General features: G+C 47.0%; 1 protein-coding gene across 1 annotated transcript in view; it reads left to right on the forward strand.

Annotated features, from left to right (window-relative positions):
• HGFAC (HGF activator) overlaps nt 1-13,176 on the forward strand; it is a 97,895-nt gene that overhangs the window by 50,468 nt on the left and 34,251 nt on the right. The gene's annotated exons all lie outside the window — the stretch shown is intronic.

The raw sequence follows: 13,176 nt of genomic DNA on the forward strand, positions 1-13,176 counted from the left end.
CAGGGACTGTTACCCTTTGGTGCAAGCATGCAGCCCTGCTTGATGCCAGTTTGAATGGCAAAGGGCTTTGTAGTAGTGCCACTGCATAGGATGGAGGCCGTCATCTGGTCATCAAGGAGTCTTAGGATGGTGATAAATTTCCCTGGGCAGCTAAACTTTGATACAGCCTCATGGTTAACAGAATCAAAGGCACTGGCCAAATTGATAAAAGCCATACACAATTCCGGGTGCTGTTCTCAGCCTTTGTCCTGGATCTGCTGGGCTGCAAAAATCATGTCCATAATGCCTCTTGATGGTCTTAATCCACCTTGAGACTTGGCCAGGATTTCTTTGACAAGCAGGAGTTGGTTCAGCAGAATGTGAACAAGGACCTTCCTAGCAATAGAGAGGAAGAAGACACCTTGATAGTTTCCAGTTAGACTTATCGCCCTTTTTAACAATGGTGACAATATTGGCATTACTTAGTTCAGCAGGAAATTCCTTGGTGTTCCAAATTTTAAGAAACAGTGTGTGGAGCTTGTTGTTCATAGTTTCCTCATCAACTTTGAAGACCTCAGCTGGTGTGCCATCAGGGCCAGCTGGTTTCTTGTTCTTCATCTGTCTTATTGCCTGGCGAACTTCTTCAGAGGCTGGTAGACTGGCAAGTACTTCCCTTACTGGGTGATGAAGGATGGATTTGATGGTTTCATCCATCGTTGATCCTGGTGCTTTTGGTAGTGCTCCTTCCAGTGGTTTTTGATGGCTCATATCTCCTTCATATTTTGGGAGAAAGAATAAACATTCCATATAATGCATCTCAGGTCCAATGACAGTCAAGCTTGGAGTTCTGATCCCACAAGTGAAGTAAAAATGTATCATCCTGCTCTGGATCAATCAGCTCCCAACAGCAAGGATCCTTGTTGACAGTCAAGAGCTAGAGAACGCACTTTGCATACTTTGGCAGCCGTCTTTCAAAGAAGGCCAATGTTGATGAAGAGATCCAGTATAGGATCCAATGTGCCAGCTCTGCCTTCAGAAGACTGGATCATTGTGTGCTCAATAATCATAACATCAGGACTTGAACAAAGCTTCTACTATATAGGCTGTAGTAACCCCAACTCTTCTCTATGGCTGTGAAGCTTGGGTGACCTATAGGGACTACCTGAAAAGCCTGTAATTCCATCATCTGTGATACCTCTGGAAGATCTTTGGCATAAAGTGGGAGGATTGTCCCACAAATGCCAGTGTCCTCAATGACTCTGAGACCAGTAGTATGGATGTATTGATTATATATCATCAGCTATGGTAGACATGGCATTGTGTGCACATGCTTGCTGCATGTTTGCTAAAACAACTGCTATACTCCCAACTCAGCCAAGGACAAAGGACATGCAGTGGCCAGAAAAAACGCTTTAAGGGCACCCTTAAGGTAAACATTAAAAAGTGTGATATTGACTTAACAACTTGGGAAAAGCTAGCCCAGGACAAGGTATATTGTACTTTGAGGAAAACCACTGCACCTGGGAGGCAGAAAAATGACTGAAACAGAAGGAAAGGAAACGACCAAGAAATCCTCCATCCAACCCTCCCTTTAATCACCACTTGTGATTCTACTAGAGAGTCTGTGGCTCTAGGATTGGCCTTCTTAGCCATCAACAGACTCTTCTACAACCCTGTTCTTGACCCATGGGAGTGATCATCCTCAACTGTGAGGAATCACCATCAATGATTAAACTAAACTCTTTGTATATCTGAAGGATCATTTACATTGTACACAACTACTCTGTAGATTATCAGTTGCCTTGGCACTGTAAAATGTCACCAGACAAATCAAACAGCAGATAAATTAATCCCTCTGTCCTGTTGTCTGTGGAATGTAGGTAATTATTTCTTCAGACTGTGATGAGCCCCTGGTGGAATTTACAGACTCTGGATTTAAACTCATATATAAAAGTATTTAGTTTACACAATGGGTGGGTTTATACAATAGCTTTTATGATCAACACAAACCTGCTGACTTTTAGTTCAGCTGAGCTTTTGGGTATTTTTTAGTAAAAAAGGTGTTATCCATCACATGCTAATTGCAATGAATGCAATAGACAATTCTGAATAACTTTGCAATTAAGAAGCTTCTTTTTATATTATGAATTACCTTTCCTCCTGTGACTAGAAGCATTCCTATTTTACATATCAACTTGCTATTAGATTTAATTCATTACAAGGAGCTGCCAATTCTTCATGGCTTTTGGCCTGCACAAATTTTTTGTTTGTATATTTTATAGTGAAACTACACTTTCATTGGGAATTTGTTTCACTGTTCAGCTCAGTCGGGCTGGGGGTTGTGTTGCCTTTTGCCAAGTGGAAAGCAGAATGCTAGATGAACCAATTATTTCTCATAAACTGGGTAATTAGGCTGTTGACAGTTGTATAAAATCATAACTCTATGTGCCCAAGCAGGAATATTCATTGTAAAGAAATGATTGACTCTTAGAAATTAATCATTCTTTGTGCTTTTTTTTTTTTATTAATTATTTTCATCCAACAATTTAAAAGCATTTTACAAGCATCAAACATTAATCTGTGAACTCTCAGAATTCCACATATGTGCTACAGAACCCTTTTTCCAGAAAGAGGAAATTTAGTACACAGAAATGTTCAAGTGGCTTTCCTGGGATCACACAGGAAGCAAGTAGTAAAGCCAAGAGCAAAGATCACTATTCCTGACTTCCAGGTCCATCCAATACACAGTAGACATCATTTCCTCCTCAACAAAATGTGAAAAAGTCTGCCTGTAATATTCTCCTTCATACAATACTAGAAGGAATCATACATGAAAAATACTCCTCCAAAATATTCGCTTTTGTGTGGGAGTGTTTGTGTTTAGAGCAGGTGAGACACACTTGGTTGGGATAGTTTAGCCAGGGATGATTCTGTCCTGAGCAGGGAACTGGACTAGTTTCCTTCCAGACCTACTGTGCATGAACCTATAACCTGTCAAAAGTTGGCATCTATTAACAGGTGCATTCATGTGCAACATTTTACAAAAATGTACTAAATTATCCACGAAAATGGGCCTAGAGTCAGAGGCACAACTGGGCATTTCTGTGCCCTGGATGGTGGTGGCAGTGGCCACCAAGGGAAGATTCATGGGTTATGGTGATGCAATCGTATCCCCTTTTGGCTGTACAGTGCAGCTGCTGTCAGAGCTCTGCATGTGCTATGAGCGCTGAGCTCACTAGCTGGTCGGTGTGGGGTCTGACCATGGCCCCTACTTTCATGCACCTTTAGAGCCCAGGGGCTGAGTGCCGCTGCTCTTCACCTTTCCTCTCCCTCCTCCCCTGCTCTCCAAACTGAATTCAGCAGCAAGGGAAAAGAGGGGAAAGAGCAACTCAGCCCTGGCCTCCAGAGCTGTGTCAAAACAGGGACTGAGCAACCCTGCCACCTGTTTCCTCTTTCTCCCTGCTGCTGAATTCTGGGGGAGGAAAACTGTAGCAGCACTCACCTCCAGGGCTCTGAGCCCTGCAAAACCAGAGACTCTGGTCAGATCTCATGCCAGCCATCTCATGAATGCAGAGTGCATGGCATATGCAGAACTCTGAAACAGATCACTAGCATCCAGGATTATGGCAAGGGTCATGTGCATTAGGCCTGTGCAAATAGGGAAGTATTCAGTTTGGATTTGGATTCAGCCAATTCAGAGGACAGTGATTCAATTTGGATCACTGGCCCAAATTGGTTTGGCTGAACCAGCTTCGGAAGATTTGGCGCCGATTCAGAGAGATTTGGAGACTTGGCCATAGATCATAATGGGGAATCACTGAAATACCTATGGCAGATTTGGATGAAAGCAGCAGGGATGGAAGCCCCCTTCTGAGGTCAAGAAGATAGGAGCAGGGGTTTCTGGAAAACTGCAACTCAAGGTGCTGACAATCAAAACTCATGTCACGTGTGTGTGTGTGTGTTAAGGTAGAGCAGGGTGAAAACAGCAGGCATAGTGCAACATCTGCTGAGCCCATGAAGTCTTCCAGGTTTCAATGAGATAGGTGCAGGGGGTTCTGAGAAACTTCACCTCAAGGTGCTGACAAGCAAACTTGTGACATGACTTCATGTGTGTGAAACCAGCCTGTAACAGGGAGCCTTCCCAGTGCTCAGGCAGAAACAGCTCATAAAAGGGAAAGAAAGGCTGCAGGCAGATGCTTATGTGGGGTTTCTATATCCCTCCCCAGACCACTGTGATTGGAAGGGGACTCAGGGAAAGATCACAGTCACTGGCCATCTGTAGATGTCAGTCTTTTCCCCACTACTCCCTTGCCATCTTTTCAGTTTCTATTCCCCTGAAGGACTGCCTTCCAAATCTCTAAATCGTTTTCCAAATCAATTTGGAGGGTTTTTTGGTTTCCCGATTCAATTTGGATTTGGCGACTTGGCCTCTGAATCAGGCTGAATCTTCTCTGAATCAAATCAGCGACCGAAGCTTTGCACATGCAATGCACACTGGGGGTGTGCAGTGAGTTCTTTTCACTTCACATGTGCCACACCACAGAGCAGGGCTTGATTGTACCCCCCTCCTTGCCATGATCCTTGATCTGCCCCGGTGGCCACAGCTGGATTGTTGGCAGTAGCCTGACAGCCAGGAGAGCAGCAACAGCTGCTTTTTTTGCACCCCCCTCTGCTGCTCCCGCAAGTAGGTGCCCAAGGCAGATGCCTATTTGTTGCCCCCCCCAGTTATTATACTACTGCACAGAGGTGGTTAGTCATGTTAATTTAAATTCAGAAAGAAAGGAGTGTAACAAGTAGGCGTCTTGCAGCCAGTTGAGTTGCTGGCCCGCCCACTTGTCTCAGGGCAGTCCAGCAACTCAACTGGCCCACCTATCTTTCCTGCCATGCCTTTGATGAAACCAATGTAAAGTTGTTAACAAGGTGGGAAGCTGCTCATATACTTGCCCTGATGTGAAGGGCCTATACACACCTTCAAACCTTCCCTTATACCGTGTTTCATGCCTTGTAGAAGGCATCCATGTCCTAACATCTGGCCTATGATCCAGTGGCCCCATACTTGGGTTCTTATTCCCAATCCCTCATACCAGGACCCTCACTCCATTGCCTCATGTCAGGATTCTCCCTCACAATGGAGCTCACAGTCTGTGTGCCTTCACGTCAGAACTCTGAATCCCTGTGTCCTCGCAACAGGCTTTCAGTCACTCCTACTCGGGGCTCCCAGCTCCTCCCTTTTCCTCAGGCTCCCTGCTCAGCTTTGGATTCTCTTGGTCTACTGGGGCCTCAATCCTTTTGCCCCTGGAGCTTCACACTCAGCTCCTCCTTGGAGCTTAGAATTGCCCCCACCTTCAGAGCCTCACACTCAGCTCCCTTTATATGCCTTAAGACCTTGCTGTGGACCTGGTCTGTCACAGGCCCCTTCATGACCTGGACCCCACCTCAGGATCTACACAGTTAACCTGGGCCCTTGTTTTGTCTTCAGGGTGTGCTCCCCTAGCCTTTCCCCTCCATAGGGTAACCCGTAAAGCAGTGGGGGCTGAGGCTTTCTGGTGCCCCATACTTACCCTTCACTGGGGAGGCACAGGTGTGACATTTCCCAGAGACTGCCCTGCCACTGCAAACCCCACCACAACATCCAGCTCCAGCAGGGTGTAGTTTTAGGTCATGCCCTAGGACTAGGATCCTCCACCATCCCCATAGCTCCTGCCCTGTACTGCTAAAATGTTACATGAGCAGGAGCTCCAGCCAGGTGACTCTCTTTCTCCAGCTGCTTGCAGCAAACTGCTGGCTGCACTGCTCAGAGCCTGTTCTTATAACAAAAAGCTGGGCCCTGTTCCCAATCAGGCAGTTGTGCCCAATTGGGAGTGCAGCCACCTACAGGCTACTCTGCTGCTTGCCCATGCCCCTTTGAGTAACAGAGCACAACTTGAATTTGTTAAGTTATTTAAAGAGCAGCTAAGTGAATTAAAGAGCTTTTACATCCCTCAGACATCAAGAGAACTCTTGTCTCACGGGATACCCATCTGTTTTCCAAGAAAGGAAGTCAGTGAACTGGTAGCTGAATCAAGGAGAAACATTTGAGCCATCTCTTCTGCAAGCCTGATATTGGAGCAAAGCCAGACATGCCCGCATGTAATGAAAACCTCAGAGAACAGCAGGTTCTGCCATAGTCAGACAAGACAGGCAAGTGGTTATGTCATATAAAGCAGAGGAAGAAAAGAGACAAACTTTGTTTATAACAGCCCTTTCTTCATGGAAGAGAATCAGTTGAAGACTCAAGTTGGTAGGCACATTAAAAATAATGCAAAGTGCCCTCCCAATTTATAAATAGTCCAGTTGTGATACAGCAGAGAATGGGTGTTAAAAGTCTCTCTGTGCCTATCCACAGTGAATAAGATTCGTTACAGTCCTTTGATTCTTTATCTGTAGCAGTTTTACCCTCTTTTCTGGAAGTCTCTGGAGCTGTTAGTACATGAGCATGCCCGAGATAGAAGATTGTTTCACCTTTAGTAGATTCCAGTCATGTTATGCCTAAGTTTTGTGGCAGCTATTAACAGCTGGGGGGGGGAGGGGGCCATGGTAGAGGAAGTCTCCTTGTTCTACCAGGACTTCTGTTTGGTTTATACTTTCCTATGTAACCCTTCTGCCAGACACCAAATAGAATGACAGACAGATTTAAGAACCTCTTAATAATCAGGATCCCTCAGCACAGTCAATGGGTTCAGAGTTCTTGCGTAGTCCCACACAATGTAGTCAGAAGAGCTGGTGTAGCTCTTAGCCCAGGGGTAGGCAAAATATGGCTTGCGTGGTCCCTTGGTCCCATTTGGCCCAGGCGCTGGCCTGTGGCATGTCCTGCCATCCCCTGGGCATAGAATGGGGCTGGGTTGGCTCCACAGCTGGACTGTCTTTCTAGGCAGCCCAGGTGGTGGTGGGTCCTTCTGGCTGCTGCTGGCCTCATCCCCATGGTACTAGCAGGGACCCATGTGCACAGCTCTGACCCTGGCCCACCCTGTGCCTGCTCCAGGCTCACTTGCCCATGCTGAGCAGTGGCAGTGGCCAGGCAGAAGCTGCTGCTTAGCATGGGGGAAAAGTGGCCCCTTCTCTTTGCCACTGCCAGGCCCTTCTTGCTGCAGCTGCCCAGAGACTGTGCCCAGGCTGCCCTGTGGTTCCTCTGCACTGCCATTGCTGCCCCACTGGGTGGCCTGGAGGCAGTAGTGATGGTGGTGGAGAGGAGGCACAGGGCTGCCCAGGTGTGAGCTCCAGGTGGCTGCAGTAAGAAGGGCCCAGCAGTGGTGAGGGAGAGGGGCCACTTTTCCCTCCCTTGTGGAGCAGCAGCTGCCCGGCTGCTGCCGCTGCTCCTGGGGTGGATCATGACTGTGTGCACGGGTTCCTCCTGGCCTGCTCCAGCTGGGGTGAGCCTGGAGCAGGCATGGGGCAGGCTGGGGTTGGGGCTGGGGCTGTGCATTGTTGGCAGTGGCAGCAAGGTTGGGGGAGGTGGGGAAGGGATGCTGACTGGCCTGTGGCTGTTCCCACTGGGGCACTGCTCCTTGCTGCTTGTCACCACTGTGGGCGGGGGGGGGGAGGTGCTACTGCTATTCTTATTGCAGAAGCAACCTAGTTCTTTTAGATGCAGTTGCAGCTCTTTCAGGACCTGGCAGGTACAGGCTTCTATTTGCTAAGGATTACAGCTCTAAGACCAAGTATGCAATAGGCTTAGACTGAACCCACTGAAGAGGTTTGTATGTTACTGGTACTTATCCCTTTATGTTAGGATGTATATTTGAAATATAATACCATGCCCCCAATCTGAAGCCTCTCCTCCCTCTTCTGGTGATTCCCTTCACCTGAGACTTCTACACAAAAGTCATAGTGAGAGAGGGGGTCCCTCCCCCTTAGCTGGGGGTCCTTTCACCTTAGATTTCTATCCAAGTCATAGTGAACACTGACTCTTTACTTACATTTACTTGACTTTCTCTTACAACATCAGTCCCTTTACGAAATTTAAAATTTTAGAAGGCAGGGCCAGTGCACACAAACCTGATTTCCCTGACCTCTTATATTCAGAGTATTAAAAGCAGTTAATACATTTTATCACAGTCAAAAGAAGCACAAAGTGTTTTTACTCCCTTGTCCATACCAATAGAGGATATGCAGATAAGAGAGGGTCCTCATAATCCAGCCTTGCATCCCAATGGCGGTATGCAGATAAGCACCATGGAGAGATTGTCACACAGATACAGTAGCAACAAAGTTGTATCTACATCTGGAAAAACAGTAAGGTAATATATGAGGAGAACGATTTGGTGATTCCAGTGCCCATCAGACCCTAATGTTTTTCCCCCTATCATCCTAGATGGATGAATGCCTAGCCTAGATGAGAGTTCAAACATGTTGGAAAAAGAGAAATTCATCCCCTGAGGGCAAAGTACCCGGACTGTTAGGGGCCAAATACTACATACAGGTCAATCAGGCAATGGAGAAGATATTCCTGAATCAGAGGAAGGTGATATAACCTCCATCTCATAGCCTGTAAGAGCTGCAGTGCACTGGAAAAAATGAAAGTGGAAAAATTGTCAGCACATGCCTGCTTTAGACCAAAACAAAATGCAGACAGTAATAACATGTGAAAGAAACTGTGACCAAAGTAAAGAGACTACAACAAAGGAGACTCAAGAATCCACAGGAGTTGCAAACACCAAGTAGTGTTTGAAATGGATTTCAAAAAGGTGCATGAACAAGTTGATGGGATTACAAGAGAGAGGCTTAAAAAGCTGTTTCAGCATGCAGAAACTGAGGGCATCTCTTCACATGCTCTGAGATGGGAGTTAATTAGAGAGGCTCTTAGGACTGTGTTTTGTGTATTCAGCATCTTGCAGTTCATAATGGTGGCAGGTGTGCTTTAATTAAAGCTTGTTCAAAACAGAATGCTTCAACAGACTCGGTTAATCAAGTCTGCCCTGAGTCATTCTAATTAGAACGTGTCAGAGCCGGCATTGGGCACACGTATGCCCTGAGAGCACAGAAGAAGAAGGAATAGTGAATAAAGAGAGTCAAAACTATTTGAGGGTCTACAAAAATTTGTTTTGGGTCAGAATTAGAGTGATGATATTTCCCTGGTTTCAAAACATTTGCTGGCTAGGTGTTAGTCTCTGGTAGTTTTTTCCTTTTGGGTTTGGTGTATATGATGAGGTGTCCCATTAAGAGCCTCTGTGAACCATGGCACTGCTAGAAATTGGTTTAGTAGTGTATGACCCTGTGGAAATAGAGGGCAGAAAATTGGAAGTCTGATTTAAAAAACAGGATAGCTTTGTGAACCTGGGTTTCTCTCTACAGGATATTACAGGCTAAGTGACTGTGGCAGGATGACCTCTAGGGGTGCCATGACCTCCCCTAGCGCCCCCTGGCTACCATGTCAAGGGGGTGTCCATGCACCCTCACCGATCCCACCTGCCACGATGTTTTAGATGTTTGGGGGAGGCTGCCTTTTTTATCTGCTTTGACACGGTGCCTTGATGTAACTTAGCCAATGATCTGTCCAGTTGCCCCGGTGCACTCTAGCCTTAGGGGCTACCCATAAGTCCTACTGTCGCCCACACGGCTTGTCCCCCGCACTTGCATCACCCCCTCCTGGGGCTTCTCAGTGTATGCTCTCACCCCCTCCTGCACTGGGGTCTGGCTTGCGCTCACGCCATCGGGGCTCAGGCAGCCTCAGCCTTACCTGGCCCCAGACCCCCTTCTCTGAGTCTTGCGCCCACTGGGCTTCTCACAATCAGGGGTTCAGGTGGCTTTGGCCTTACCTGGCCCCCCAGACCCCCTTCTTGGGTCTTACGCCCCACTGGGGCCTGTGCCTCACACTAGCCCACACTGGGGCTTTGCTCATGACTCCCGTAATCGGGGCTCAGGCAGCCTCGGCCTTACCTGGCCCCCAGACCCCTTTCCTGGGTCTTACGCCTCATTGGGGCTTCTTGCCCATGCCCACACTGGGCTTCTCCTGATATTGCCCACACTGGGGCTGGGGTTGGGACACCCTGAAACACAGCACCACTCTCCAGCGCCAAACTGCTACGCCTTCTCTGGCACCAGATTGCTGTGCCCTCCCATGGCACCAGGAACCTCCACGCTACTGGGGGCTCCTATGAGGCCTCCTCCACCCCTTATAGCCTCACCCGGTCCTCTAGTCTAACAACAAACAAAATCCCTCAGCCAATCGGCAACTCAAAATCTAGCCTCCTGGCTTAAAACGTAAACCCTAAGCCTTCTGGCTCATCATTATTTTCCTTCTCCGCCAGGGCTCCTCTGCCTAGTAGCCTCACCCATGAACTGCTCCAGTCATCAGGTCTCCCACCTCTGCCTACTCCCAGCAGAGCTCTCTTCTTCACAGCTGCCAGAAAGGAACTGCCCTTTGGCCTCAGCCTAGGCTGTTTATAAAGGCCAGGCCCTGCCCCCTTCCGGTCAGCTGACCTCTGGGATTGTCCCAGCAACCCACACCTGTGCTGCCCTGGTGAGTGGCAGCTGCCCATATTCATGTTATCAGTTGCAGGCACCCTAGTGCCCTGCTACAGTGACCCATAACTTTCTTTCTGTAATAATCTTTAAAAATACTGTCAGAACATTATTATTGTTGAACTCATCCACTTTGCTGGGGTCATTTTTTTTATACCTTTGAGCAGAACACCATGGAAAATTCAGAAAGGCATCCAGGCAGTCCAGCACTTCCAGCTGTCTCCTTCAATGATTTGTATATGGATAGATAGAAGTTCAGAAAAGTAAATGTGTTAGAGTTCAATTCTTTGAGGGGCTAGTGAAGTTTGAGGGTTCTCCATAGTTAGAACCTTACAGAACCTGGACTATCAAGTGTCCCTCTCTCCTCTTTCCTTCTAATTCATGTTCACACACAGTATAATTAAAACTTACACCTGCATCCCTTGCTAAATGGAGCTGGAGGGATGATATAGCGAACAAACCTGGCTCTTTTGGTCAACAGTGATAATCTTTTATTATCCTGCAGCCTTCATGAATATATAAAAAGTTGTGTTGCCCTGAAATTATTGCTTTGCAGACTAGGATAATGTTGCTAGAATAATCAAATGACTGATAAGCTTATTTATTCAAAATGAGCTTTTTTTATAGTGTTGTAATTGTTTTTAAAATGTATGCAGTTCATTTCCAATAAGTCATACTAAAAATTACGGGGCAAGCAGACTATAAATAGAAAGGCATCCAATTCAAAACTCTGCATTAGACCATCTTGGACATTTTTGGAATCCAAACTTTGCCACAGATCCAGTTTTTGCAAAAGTCTTTTATAATGGGCTATAGTGCAGTCTTGGAGCCAAACACTTTGAAACATTGAAGTGGTAACCTGAAGAATAGCTACCATTATTATTAGCTCATTCAGTCCTGATACTCTGCCTTGGTTCCCATGTGATTGTGTTTCCTCAAAATCCACAGAACATTGGCAGGTATCTGCCTGTGACACGTGCTGTAATAGAGGTGCCTGGTTGTACATTTGTCAGAAGTTCCTCAATCGGTGGTGTTGTGTGTTTAAATCCATTATATAACTATGGTGAGAAATGAGGTCAATCCTGCAAATGTCAAGGATAAATAATAGGGCAGTGCTGATTCGGGTGCTGAAACTCCAAATCCAGATCGAATCAGGGGACCAATAAAAAAGGTCCAAATCAATTTGAAGCTCTCTGAATTGATTTGGAAAAGGGCCGGAGAGCTTCAATGATTTGGGCAGTTCCCACCCGCTGCAGGGAGCTGGAGTTGGACTTGGAGCTGGTAAGTAAGGGGTGGGGGTGGGCAGGGGGGGAGGCTGGAGGATGGAGGAGGGGACCATGGAGGGGCCTGAACTAGGCCCCATCTCCCACCTTCTCCCCCAACCCCCCCCGACTCCCGCCTTCTCCCCCAGCCCCGCCCCATGACCCCCACCTACCCCAGCTCCCAGCGCTTTAAAAAAAAAGCCCTGAGTCACCAGGTGCTGCCTGGTGGGGGGGGAGGTGACCTCTACTGCCCCCCCACTGCCCCACACTGCATGGGGATCTCTACTATGAGCCCCCTGACCCTCCCCCCAGCACACCCAGCCCCCACCATGGCTGCCCCACCTGCCCCAGCTCTGGCCCTTTAAGAAAAATAAAACCAAAAAAACCACAAACTCACTAGCTCCTGTAGTGGCCTCAGGGCTTTGAGGGGCTCACGGAAGAGCCCCCCATACGGTGTGGGACAGTTGGGGGGCAGCAGGGATTGTCCGCCGCCCGGCAGCACCCAGTGAGTTGAGGCTTTTTTTTCAAAGTGCCAGGAGCTGGGGCTAGAAGAGCGGGTGGGGAGAGCAGCAGCCAAATCTCCAAATCAGGTTCTGTCAAATTGATTCGGGACAGTGATTAGAATCACCCAAATCCCAATTAGAAGCGAATAGTGTCCACTTTGCACAGGCCTAATACATAATACTCCCAGAAGTCTCCAGGAAGAGAAGTACTGTATAGCTTCTCTTCACAGTTAGTCCTGCTTGTACATGAAATGGTTCTGCATTGACTTTAAAAGGAAGCAAACCATGAGCTGGGTTTTCAGAGTCTGCCTTTTCATTTAGTGCAATTTAGTGTGTACAGAGCTCTCCCCATATGCTTTTCAAGGGCTGTTGTTGGTGTATGCTATTGATAGATTTGAACAGCTGCCTCTACAGGTGGTAGCATAAATATGTGCCAGACCCATTTGGACAATTGTTTAGTGCACAGGTGACAGCAAATTGGTTTTGTATGTGAAAATTCAGTCAGCTATGTTAGTATTTGCAAAATGCATGTTTGTTTGCATGTGGTAAGCTGCACATGTTAGAGGTTTTCGAAACCCTTTTGTAATCAGGCCCTTTAAATGCTTTAGCAAGAGTTCATGCTCTCCAGCAGCTTCCTCGTTACTGGCTGTCATTTATGTTGAACACATGATGCCACTAACTTGCACTTTGTGTAAACATTTATGCCTGGGCAAAGTAAGTGTAACACGTGGTTCGTTTTATTTTTGCTGGTTTATATCCATATTTTATACCTTTATTGCAAAGGCACTGGAACTGCCTTCATTGACTTTTAGTGTGTGGAAATTTAATTTGGAACATTGGGATGAAATAAGCATTTTCTTAGCACTTGATTTGTCCTGCTTTCTGATCAATATACAGTAAAAGCTCTGTTATATGGCATCCATGGGAAACGC

Source organism: Crocodylus siamensis, chromosome 2 (genome assembly GCF_052110815.1).
Source record: "Crocodylus siamensis isolate JL-2025a chromosome 2, ASM5211081v1, whole genome shotgun sequence".
In the NCBI taxonomy this organism is placed as follows: Eukaryota; Metazoa; Chordata; order Crocodylia; family Crocodylidae; genus Crocodylus; species Crocodylus siamensis.